Genomic DNA, 11,724 nt, shown 5'->3' with positions numbered 1-11,724 from the left:
GTTAAATCCAGGCATGGCACTCCAAAACCTAAGCTAAGTAAAGGTTGCTCAGGTTAGCTGCACTAGCAGTTACCAACTCTAGTAGCAACAATTAAAGTAAAAAGTACTAGCAAAAATAGTCCCCACCAGGATATGAACAAAAAAAAAATAAAGCATGCTGGTAGTAATAAAGGTTATCCTGAGCTGCTGTACGACTTTGTTTGCCGTGACCAATGCTCTTATATGGAGTGGGGCATAAAAGCACAGTAATATATTCCTTTAGAGTGTAATCTCTATGATGAGTTCCCTTATCCTGAAAGCAAGGGTATATTTTTAAACAGGATATCCCTTGCAAGGTCCTGAGGATAGGACAAATAGGGAGTCTGTCTTCCCGGAATAAACTGTTGCCTCGAGGTAGACTGATTGTATTTCATTGCCTGGACATAGTAAGAGCCATTTCCTTTGGGTGCTTTGTAGCAGGGCACAAGGCTGGAAGAACTATGTCTTCATTGCAGTGGAAGACTGATACAACCTTAGGAAGAACAGATGGGGTCTTGGGAGAAAGACTACCTTGCCTTTGTAAAGAATGATGAATGGCTCCCAACAACAAAGAGCTGCCAGCTCAGAGACACATCTGACAGACATGACAACACCAAGAAGGCCACTTTTCAGTAGGGGGTAATCTAGGAGGATATCCTTGATGTATTGAAAGGATGTTTTTTTTTTTTTTGTAAAGTCTTTATTTTAGTAACATTTTGGTACAAAAGACTACACACATTATACAAATGTTACGCCGAACATGTAAAAAAAAGCATTTCAGGTACGGTCTAGAGCTAAAAGGTTAAGGTGGACCCAAGGTGCCAGTGGGGTCAGGAGCATCTAATGAGTTCCTGAATATAAATGGTCATGAGACCTTAAACCGGTCAGATTTTGGCCTTAAACCTCCAGAAGAGGTATATGAGTTGGAGTGGTTACATGGGGGGGTCATCCTCCATCAGCAAACCAGGCAGAGGGGGGCAATAGCCTCCTACAACCTCGCCCTTCTCGCTGTTTCTAGGAGGACATCTCTCCCCCTGCCCCGTCCGACAGGAAGCGGAAGAAGTATGCCTCCGCCTCTGTGTGACGAGGCAGTTCTCTTGTTGCCAATCATCTTCACCTTGAGTTCAAACAAACAGGAAGTATCGTAAATGAGAACCGCCTGATATCAGAGACGTTAAGTAGTCCTTTAAACAAAAATATGAATAGTAATAAAAGGTGGAAAAGAAGTAAGAGTAAAGGAATAGCGGGTAGAAAAGGGTCAGAGGGGGAGAAAGGTAGAGGGGAACGGATATGGAGCATACCTCTTAGCCTAAGAAGGCTCTTTTGGTCTGTGCCGGGCGAGTCTCCCAATAATATATCTTCTTTATAGCAAATAAAGTTAAAGTATGTCTTTCAATGGCTCTTGTTTACGTTATCTAAGCGGGATCGTAAGGAGGGTTCTGCTAACTCTAGTAGTGCCATGTCTAAGCTTGAAGACATATGATTCGGATCGAACACATAATCTTTCCATGGGCCCCATATAATTTCAAAACGTTCTGTCCTTCCTTTACATGATGCTATCCAATATTCTGCTTCCCTAATATCGTTCACTTTTTTTATCCAATCTTCTTTTGTAGGAACCCTAGATTGTTTCCAATAAATTGGAACAAGGCGTCTAGACGCGTTTAGTAGATGTGGAAGTACACTCTTTTTATATCTACCAATCGGTGTCAAGGGGACATGCAGGAGGAAATAGGCTGGGGACAGAGGAATATCTAGATCTAGGATTTCTTTCACACTAGACTTGATGTCTTTCCAATATGACTTGATCAGAGGGCACTCCCACCAAATGTGTAGGAGTGTGCCCCTGTGGCCACATCCCCTCCAACACTGATCCGACACCGAAGGGTAGATACGAGCCAAATCAGCCGGTACTCTGTACCAGCGTGATAGAATCTTATAGTTTGTTTCTTGGGTTTTGGATTCCATAGTGCTCGAATGAGTAAGTTGGTATAGGTGCGTGAGTTGGGTTGTGGAAAAGTCTAACTGTAAATCCCTCTCCCACGCCCGTATGTAAGTTGTTCTGAGGTTGTCAGTGGTACCTAGTAAGCGATACATTTCTGAGATCAGGTGCGGGATCGGGTCTTCCTCAATAAAGAGTTGTTCAAATGGAGTAAGAGTGGAAATGTCTCTTATGGAACGTCCATGAATTTAAAAAAAGTGGTGGAGCTGCCTATATCTCCAAAAATTCATTTTGGAACCTCCATGTTCACGTTATAGTGTTTCATAACTCATCAGTTTGCCATCTTTCATTAATTTTCCGCAACTGGCATCTCCATCATCCACCCATGGGCCGAAAAAGGCCATTTGTTCGCCTGGCGGGAACCAAAGGAACCCTCCTAACGGAGCAAGCGGGGATATTGGTGGAGATAATTTTAGAGCTATGTTCACTGTGTCCCAAACAGAAAGAACATGGGTCGTCAACGGGGAGGTAGTATCTGACAACCCTCGGTATTCACGTGGTAGCCAAGGAGCAAAGGCCAGGTTCCTGCCGGCTAACCACTTTTCCAGGGAGACCCATAATTTGGACCGGGTGTGGAATCGCCAGTTGAGGATCCTCTGGAGAGCGATGGCTCTATAGTATTTTAAGATGTCTGGAATCCCCAAGCCCCCTGTTAGTTTAGAGCGCTTCAGGATGTGCATAGCTATTCTAGGCTTTTTTGCATCCCACACAAATCCAGTTATGCTATTAATTTGAGAAAAGAAATGTTTGGGCAGGGGAATTGGTATCATTTGTAGAAAAAAAAGTATTCGGGGCAAAATATTCATTTTTATGATGTTGATGCGACCTATCCATGTAAACGCGGTCTTTGTCCAGATGGACAGATCTTTTTTAATTGTGTTAAGTAACGGTGGGAAATTTGCAGCATATAGGGTGTCAAGACTATCTGTTAATTGTATACCCAAGTACCGAAAGGAGGTTTTGGCCCAGGTGAAGGGGAACGAAGCTTGTAAGCTGTTAGTCAATGCGAGGGTCAGGTGGATCGGCAGAATTTCAGACTTGGAGAAATTAATTTTAAAATTAGAAAGTGATCCAAATAGTTTTAATTCTTTCATCAGGACTGGCAACGAGATCAGGGGTTCTGAGAGGTGAAATAATACGTCATCTGCGTATGCGGACAATTTATGTTCATTATTTCCTACCTTCAGGTCCCTAATGTCAGCATTTGCTCTGATGGTACTCAGTAACGGTTCCAGCACTAGAGCGAAGAGTAGTGGGGAAAGGGGGCACCCCTGTCTCGTGCCATTTCGAATCGCGAATTGGGGGGAAAGCACTCCATTCACCTTGACCTGTGCACAGGGGGTAGAATATAGGGCTAAGATAGACGACATCATGCGTGTTCTCAGCCCTAAGGCCTCCAACTCTGCTTTGAGGTATGACCAATCGACCCGGTCGAAGGCCTTTTCGGCGTCTGTGGAGAGGATGATGTAAGGTTTAGGGTTAGGGTCTGAGCGGGCCCAATGGATAAGTTGTATTGCTCTTATTGAATTGTCTCTCGCTTCTCTTCCTTTAATGAACCCGGTTTGGTCCGGATGGATAATGTGGGGCAGAAGACTCCCAAGTCTATCTGCTAAAACTTTTGCCAGAATCTTAATATCAATATTAAGGAGGGATATGGGACGGTAACTTTGGGGGAGCGTCGGATCTTTACCATCTGTTGGTAACACAGTGATGTGTGCCAAAAGGGCTCCTGGAGGGATGGGTGACCCCTCTGCTGTGGAATTAAAGTAGGTGCACATGTAGGGTAATAGGAGAGGCAGGAAGGTTTTATAATATGACCCAGTATATCCATCCGGCCCAGGGCTTTTTCCTGTGGGAAGGGACTTCACCACCAATTCAATCTCCCTAGAGGAAATTGGAAGTTCGAGGTCAGTACATTGGTCTGCACTTAGGGGTGGGACGCCAGCTGAGGTTAAGTAGTCTATTATGGCAGTGGTTCTGGGTTTCTGAGTATCTGAAGGGTAATCAGGATTTAGGTTATATAAGCCCGAATAGTAATCTCGGAACCCCGAGGCACTTTTGGAGGACTGGATCAGAATGTCTCCGGATGGAGAGCGAAGCTTTTGTACATAGGTTTGAGCATGTTTCTTGCGGATAGCCCTCGCAAGCATACGGCCGCACTTATTGCCATGTTCGTAATATTTGTGCGATAAGTGTCTGGCTTTCTTGCGAGTCTGCCGATCAAGCTAACGCAGGAACAAGTCTCTCAAATCATTCCGTCTCTGCAATGCCTCGGGGCTCCCATTTTGTTTGTGTTTGAGTTCAGCGTCTTGTAGAGCTGCTAACACTCTGTCAAAGTCTGCCTGAAGCATCTTTTTAAGTTTTGCACCAAGGGATATGAACTCCCCTCTGATCACAGCTTTATGGCCTTCCCACACTATGCCCGCGCTAAGGTCATCTGTGACATTTTCTTTGAAGTAATTTGTGATAGTTTCTGACACTTTGGCTACTGCTGCTGTGTCATCTAGCAGATTTTCATTCAACCTCCATGTCCAAGCCCCACGGGAGCCGGAGGGGAGGGTGAGAATCACTCCCACTGGTGCATGATCAGATATGGTAATATTCCCAATGGTGGCCGATTGCACGAGCTCTAGTGTGGGGCGGTCCACGTAGATGTGGTCTATGCGAGTGTACACATCATGTACAGCAGAATGGTAGCTAAAGTCTTTCTCTCTAGGGTGAAGAACCCTCCAGCTATCAAGTAACAAATGAGAGTGAAGGGATTTTCTAAAATGTTTCAAGAATGCATACGAATGTGTTTGACTGGAGCTAGAGGTATCCATTGAAGGGTCTGGGCTAACGTTAAAGTCCCCTCCTAAAATGACAAAGCCTTCTTTAAATTCTGTCAGCATTTCAAGGGTGTTATCTATGAAAGTGATTTGGTCCGTGTTGGGTGCATAAATTGAGGCAAAGGTAAACTTTCTTCCTGCTATATTACCTTTCAGGAAAATGTAACGGCCCAGTGGGTCTATTTTGCTGTCTGAGAGTTGAACGGGGCAGGTCCTATGAATTGCGATCGTACTGCCTTTAGATTTAGAGGAAGGGGAGGTACTATGGAACCATTGATTAAATATGTGGGTAGGAAGCCTAGGTATGGAATGATGGGTGAAGTGGGTTTCCTGTAGGAAAACCACTTGAGCTTTTAACTTTTTAAGTTCCCACCAGAGTTTATTTCTTTTCCCGGGGGAGCAGAGGCCTCTAATGTTGTATGATATTACCTTAATTGTAGACATATTGACGTAGGTAGCAGGGAGGTCGCTGGGTGATCAGACTCGCCCGACACAGGATCCAAAGCAGTAGAATGCTCCTAGGGAGAAAAGAGGAGGGTGGACAGATGGGGAGAGACAAGAAAAACAGATGGTTAAAGGAACGTAAGAAAAAAACTGATAGATTAACAACAACGATCCAATACAGTAGTAACGAAGTCTGTAAACAAAACCTCGGTGTGTTAGGTGGGGGGTCTCCCCTTCTAAGAGGGAGGACCCCAGACCCAAACCTAGTGTCCCGAAAAGGGACCATACCCAATTGAGGGTGGCCTACGTGGGGAAACGTGAGCCTGTACATAAAGGAGAGGGAAGAGACCTCATCTCCCATCACCGCATCTGAAAAGAGGCTGGAGAATGGGGAAGGGGGGTATATTCTGCTAGGCAGCTCATAGTCTACTATATCCTAAATGGGACCAAAGTATTCATCAGATAAAAATACATGAAAGGGGGAAAATTGGGAACGGTGAAGAAAAAAAAAAAAAAAAAACAAAAAGGGAAAAAGAAAAATCAAAAATTAAAAGAAAAACTGTGTTTCCTGTCCCTCTCTTTTCTTCTCTCTTTCCTTCTCTTTCAAAGACTGTGAGTCCCATCATAGTCATGAGTTGCCATGTTCAGCAGACTGGGTTGAGAGATAGAAACAGACCATCTCGGAAGGATTTCAGCTCTAATATATGTAGGGTCAAAGTTCAGCTAGGAAGAGCTCTTCATTCCAGTTATAGCTTGTAGAGGGGACGCACATCAGGGGTATCTGATGATGCTTCTGAGTCAAAAACAGGAGGTGACGGTGGTCTCCAAAGGGGTCTGGAGGGGTCTCTACTTCAATCAGGAGTCCTGGTTCAGGTGCTGCCTGTCTCTCCATCTGTTTTTGCGTGCGACTGTCGACCAGGTTTGCGAGAGATGTTGCACTGGTGCATCAGATGGTCCTCTCCAATCTGGAAAATCAATAGGACCCAAACCAAGAGTTGAGAGAAAGTGGGGTAGGTCATCCTTATTACGTAAAGTGACTTGTCTGCCATCTTTAGTCACTTGCAGGTAAAAGGGGAAGCCCCAACGATACGAAAGTCCTGCTTCCTGGATCACTGTCAAAAGGGGGCGCAGAGCCCTGCGTTGCATTAAGGTGCGCCTAGATATGTCTTGGTAGAAGAATAAACGTGCTTCGTCGAAGTCATAAAATGGCCTGTTGCGCATTTTCTGCATGATGCTGTCCTTGAGAGTGTACTTGTGAAGCTTGCAAATTATGTCTCTGGGATTATCAGCATCTTGAGATGGAGGTCTTAACGCTCTGTGTGCCCTATCTATTTCGATGGGTGCAGAGGCCGGTAAACCCAGAATGTCTCTGAAGATGTCTGTTAGTGTAGGAATAATATCTCTGGAAGCTGTGGCCTCCGGCAGACCCTTGATCCTGATATTAGCCCTCCTACTACGATTTTCAACGTCATCCAATTGACATAGCAATGTTTCAATTTGCTGGTCTTGTATTCTGCACCTAGATTGCAGTAGAGCAATGGTGGGGAGAGCCTCCTCTAGTTTCTCTTCCAGAGATTCCACTCTGTTGCCCAAGTGTGAGGTATCGGCCTTAAGCTGGGCTATGTCCTCAGTGAATGCTTTCTCCACTCTAGATGTGAAGCGTTCTAGGTCTTCTCTGGTAGGGAGGGACATAATATGGCGTCTAATGTCCTCTTCACTTAAGAAGTCTGACACTTCAGAGCGACCATCCAGGGATACAGGGGACGTCGGGGGGACAGATTCACTCACCGAGCTTGGGGATGGAGCTTGTGAGGCCGGAGAAGCCATTGCTTTTGATGTCCGACTTGTAGCTGCAGCTGGCTGGGAAGATTTGACTGCCTTCTGTGTTTTCCCGGCCGGCGCCATCTTGGAAGCAGCGCGGCCTTGTCCTCGGGTCCCGGGAAAGTAGGATTCTAGCTGTCCCTGCCGGTATTTGTCCGTCCGCTGTGGCTCAGAAGACTGCTGAGCCCGCTGTGACATGTGGGGAGCCGTTAAACACCGGTATTCCCCGTTTTAGCTGTGATTTCTGCGGCGGTGAGACGGAGCTGAGGTGAAACACAACCTCACTCCTCCATAGCCAGGACACGCCCCCCGAAAGGATGGTTTTCTGCAAGGCAGAGACAAACAAGTTGAGGTCCCAAGGTAGCAGAGGGTGCTGTAAGGGGCTCCTAATCCAGGATACACCTTGAATAAAAGTAATGACAAAGAAGAGCAAGGCCAGAGGTTTTTGGAAAAAGAATGTACAAAGCTCAAAACCTGTCAATATCCTGGGAGCACAGTATGAGCTAATGGCAGTGAAACAAACTGGAAATGATTGTCACCTACTGCAAAGTATAGAAAACGCTGATGAGGTAGATAAATGGGAATATCCATATAGGCACCTTGGATGTCCATGGATGCCAAGTATCTTTCTTGTATCAGAGGTAATAACTGTCCTTGAGGATTACAATACAAAATTTTAGAAACTGAAGGTATTTATTAGAGGATTTTATGTCCATGATAGGACAAATACACCCATTGGACTATGGTACTGTGAACAGTATTGGACAAAATCCAATGAACCTGTCCTGTAGGGGTACTGGCACAAGGTTTCCTTTGGACAAGAAAAGGTTCAGGGCATTTTGCAAATCTAGCCGCCCTTGGGCAAGTTTTGGTGGTTTTGAAAGAATACAGTAAGGGGGTAGAATTTTGAACATTACTTTGTACCCCTTTGAAACCACCAATTGATAACACAGGTTCGGGACATCTATGACCTAGAGAGAAGCAAACTAACAGACATCCTCCTCACTCTTAGGAGTGAGGGTGTCCCTTGATTGGGAAAGGGTTTTAGGGAAGACTTGATGGGATTTATGACCCAAGCCCTCTGCAGATGATTCTATGCTGAGGTGCTCAGCATTTTGAGGTAGAGGCTTCTGAAGGGGGGGGGGGGGGACATATTCCACTGTATGAGAGTCTTTCCTCTTGTGACATCTTTGCTGAATTTGTCAAGTGACTCATCAAAAAAAAACATCCCTCTTCAAATGGCATGTGTGTGAAGCATCTTTTACAAGCAGCTTCAGTTGATCATGGCTTTGAGTCACAATATTCTGCGCATGTGAATAAGCGATTAGAACATTTCTCAAATTTGTTGTCATTTAATGTTCTAGGGCATCACACAAAAGAGTAGAGCAGGAGTTAATTGCTGTAATTGCACAGTTAAAGCACGGCCCTGAAATACAGGCTCATGTTGGTTGTTCGCTGCCCTAGTCCAGTTACAGTGGATATAAAAATCTACACACCCCTGGTAAAACGTCAGGTTTCTGTGATGTAAAAAAAATGATACAAAGAAATTATTTCAGAACTTTTTCCACCTGTTTAATGTGACCTATAAACTGTACAACTCAATTGAACAACAAACTAAAATCCTTTAGGTGGAGGGAAGTAAAAATAAAAAACTAAAATAATATGGTTGCATAAGTGTATAAACCCTTAAACTAATAATTTGTTGAAGCACCTTTTGATTTTATTACAGCACTCAGTCTTTTTGGGTATGAGTCTATCAGCATGGCACTTCTTGACTTGGCAATATTTGCCCACGCTTCTTTGCAAAAATACTCAAAATCTGTCATATTGCAGGGGGCATCTCCTGTGCACAGCCCTCATCAGATCACCTCACAGATTTTCAATCAGATTCAAGTCTAGGCCATTCCAAAACTCTTCTTCTGCTGAAGCCATTCCTTTGTTAATTTGGATGTATGCTTTGGGTCGTTGTCATACTGAAAGATGAAGTTCCTCTTTATGTTCAGCTTTCTAGCAGAAGCCTGAAGATTTTGTGCCAATATTCACTAGTATTTGGAACTGTTCATCATTCCCTCTACCTTGACTAAGGCCCCTGTTCCAGCTGAAGAAAAACAGCCCCAAAGCATGATGCTGCCACCCCCATGCTTCACGGTGGGTGTGGTGTTCTTTTAGTAATGTGCAGTGTTTTCGTGCCAAACCTTTCTTTTGGAATTATAGCCCAAAAAGTTCAACCTTGGTTTTATCAGACTATAACACATTTTCCCATGCTTTTAGGAGACTTTAGATGTGTTTTTGCAAAATTTAGCCAGGCTTGGATGTTTTTCTTCATAAGAAAAGGCTTCAGTCTTGCCACTCTACACCATAGTCCAGACAAATGAAGAATAAAAGAGATTGTTGTCACATATACCACCCAGCCAGTACTTGCCAGATATTCCTGCAGCTCCTTTAAAGGGGTTGTAAAGGTGTTTTTTTTTTTTTTTTAAAATAACAAACATGTCATACTTACCTTCACTGTGCAGCTCGTTCTGCACAGAGTGGCCCCGAACCTGGTCTTCTGGGGTCCCTCGGCGGCTGTCTCAGCTCCTCCCCGCAAGCATTTACCACCTTCATGCGAGCTCTCTCGCACGGTGGTGAGTGCTTGCGGGCGCGCTCCCGTGATACAGCCGGCGGCCATAGCCGCTCGCTGTATCACTCGGCCCCGCCCCCCGGCGCGCCGCGTCATCGGATGTGATTGACAGCAGCGCGAGCCAATGGCTGCGCTGCTTTCAATCCATCCACTGCAGCCAATCAGCGGCCAGGGTGAGCGGAGGAACAGATGTCGGGAACGCGAAGCTGACTTTCGAGGCGTCAGGTAAGTAAAACGGGGGTGCTGGGGGCGGCGGTTCTGTCAGAAGTTTTTTCACCTTAATGCATAGAATGCATTAAGGTGAAAAAACTTTTACCTTTACAACCCCTTTAATGTTGCTGTAGGCCTCTTGGCAGCCTCCCTGATCAGTTTTCTTCTCGTTTTCATCAATTTTGGAGGGACGTCCAGTTCTTGGAAATGTCACTATTGTGCCATATTTTCTCCACTTGATGACTGTCTTCACTGTGTTCCACGGTATACCTAATGCCTTGGAAATTCTTTTGTACCCTTCTCCAGGCTGATACCTTTTAACAATGAGATCCCTCTGATGCTTTGGAAGCTCTCTGCGGACCATGGCTTTTGCTGTAGGATGCGACTAAGACCTACTGGAACAATTGAATTTTATTTGGGGTTAATCAGAGGCACTCTAAATGATGGCAGGTGTGTACTGACTCCTATTTAACATGAGTTTGAATGTGATTGCTTAATTCTGAACACAGCTACGTCCCCAGTTATAAGAGGGTGTGCACACTTATGCAACCACATTATTTTATTTTTACTTCCCCTCTCTAAAAGATATTGACATTTTAACAGGGGTGTGTAGACTTTTTATATCCACTGTAGATGCAGTTTGACAGAAATTGCAGTGATACCGGGTTTGAGAATCGGGCCAGCAAGTTTAGAGTTGCTTTTAAAGGGTCTCAAACTCTCCTATCTGCAGAATCTTTGAAAAAGGGAACATTTCCAATTGGAACAGTGAAATATTTAAGACTGGGACAGCAGGATCTACTACCAGGCAAATCACTTTTTGATGAACCAGTTCTACTAGCCAGAGAACTCCGCAAGGAGGAGTGAAAATCTTTCTGGATTGATCCAATCACCATAAATTGTCCATCCTATTTGTTCATAAAGATGAAATGTCTTTAGCATGTCTCTTTGTACTCACAAGGGGCATAGCGAGATGGAAGAGAATCACGTGCAACAATTGAGGCTTTTGCACACAGAAATGAGAATATCAACATTGGCAAGCATATTACATGGAGCTGCAACAGATATATAGGAGTCTGGGGGGTGAGAATCATGCACTGCCTCCGGGTCCTCTTCAATGTCCATCTCTTCTAGTTTGGGCATATTGGGATCCAACTCAGATATAGACAGTGGAGCTTGGGGGGGGGGGCTGCTCCTAAAGTGCCCCTGCCCATTGGTCCAACAAGCTATTGTAGGCATTTGTGTTGTGGTTTCAACAAACCAAAAGCACTCATCAAACATGCCGCAAACGTACATAGGGCATTTGGGGAAGCATTTTTAATGCTCATTAAAAGCTTATTAACTGCACCTATTAACGTGCTATCGGAGCGTTTGATAAGTGTCAGTGTGAATGAGCTCTTTCTGCTGTGGGTCCCCTTCAACTGGTTTCCGCCACAGCTATGGGTAAGGGTATTCTCTGTGGTGTACTTATGGAGTAAAGTGCAGAATATAGGGTAAGCGCATTCAAAGGGATATGCAGCAACCAAGGTGCAGACTCTCCTGTAGCAAAGACCTTACAACAAAATGGCAAGGAGAAGCGCCTGAGTACTTTATAAGGGCTCTAGGCAGAAGTGGTGGTAAAGTTTGAGACCTGTGGTGCGATGTAATAGTTGGTCATCCACCTGAGACTAAGCTCTAAATGGTTGAGTATTAGCAGTGTAAAAGGAACACATTTCAGAGTCCTGGTCTTTACAGTGATGGTCAAAGATACAGTGTAACCTTGTCTCACCTGTCCACTAGGG

This window comes from Aquarana catesbeiana, linkage group LG01 (genome assembly GCF_042186555.1).
Source record: "Aquarana catesbeiana isolate 2022-GZ linkage group LG01, ASM4218655v1, whole genome shotgun sequence".
Classification (NCBI taxonomy): Eukaryota; Metazoa; Chordata; class Amphibia; order Anura; family Ranidae; genus Aquarana; species Aquarana catesbeiana.
The sequence above is the reverse complement of the archived record's forward strand: the minus strand, read 5'-3'. Positions refer to the sequence as shown.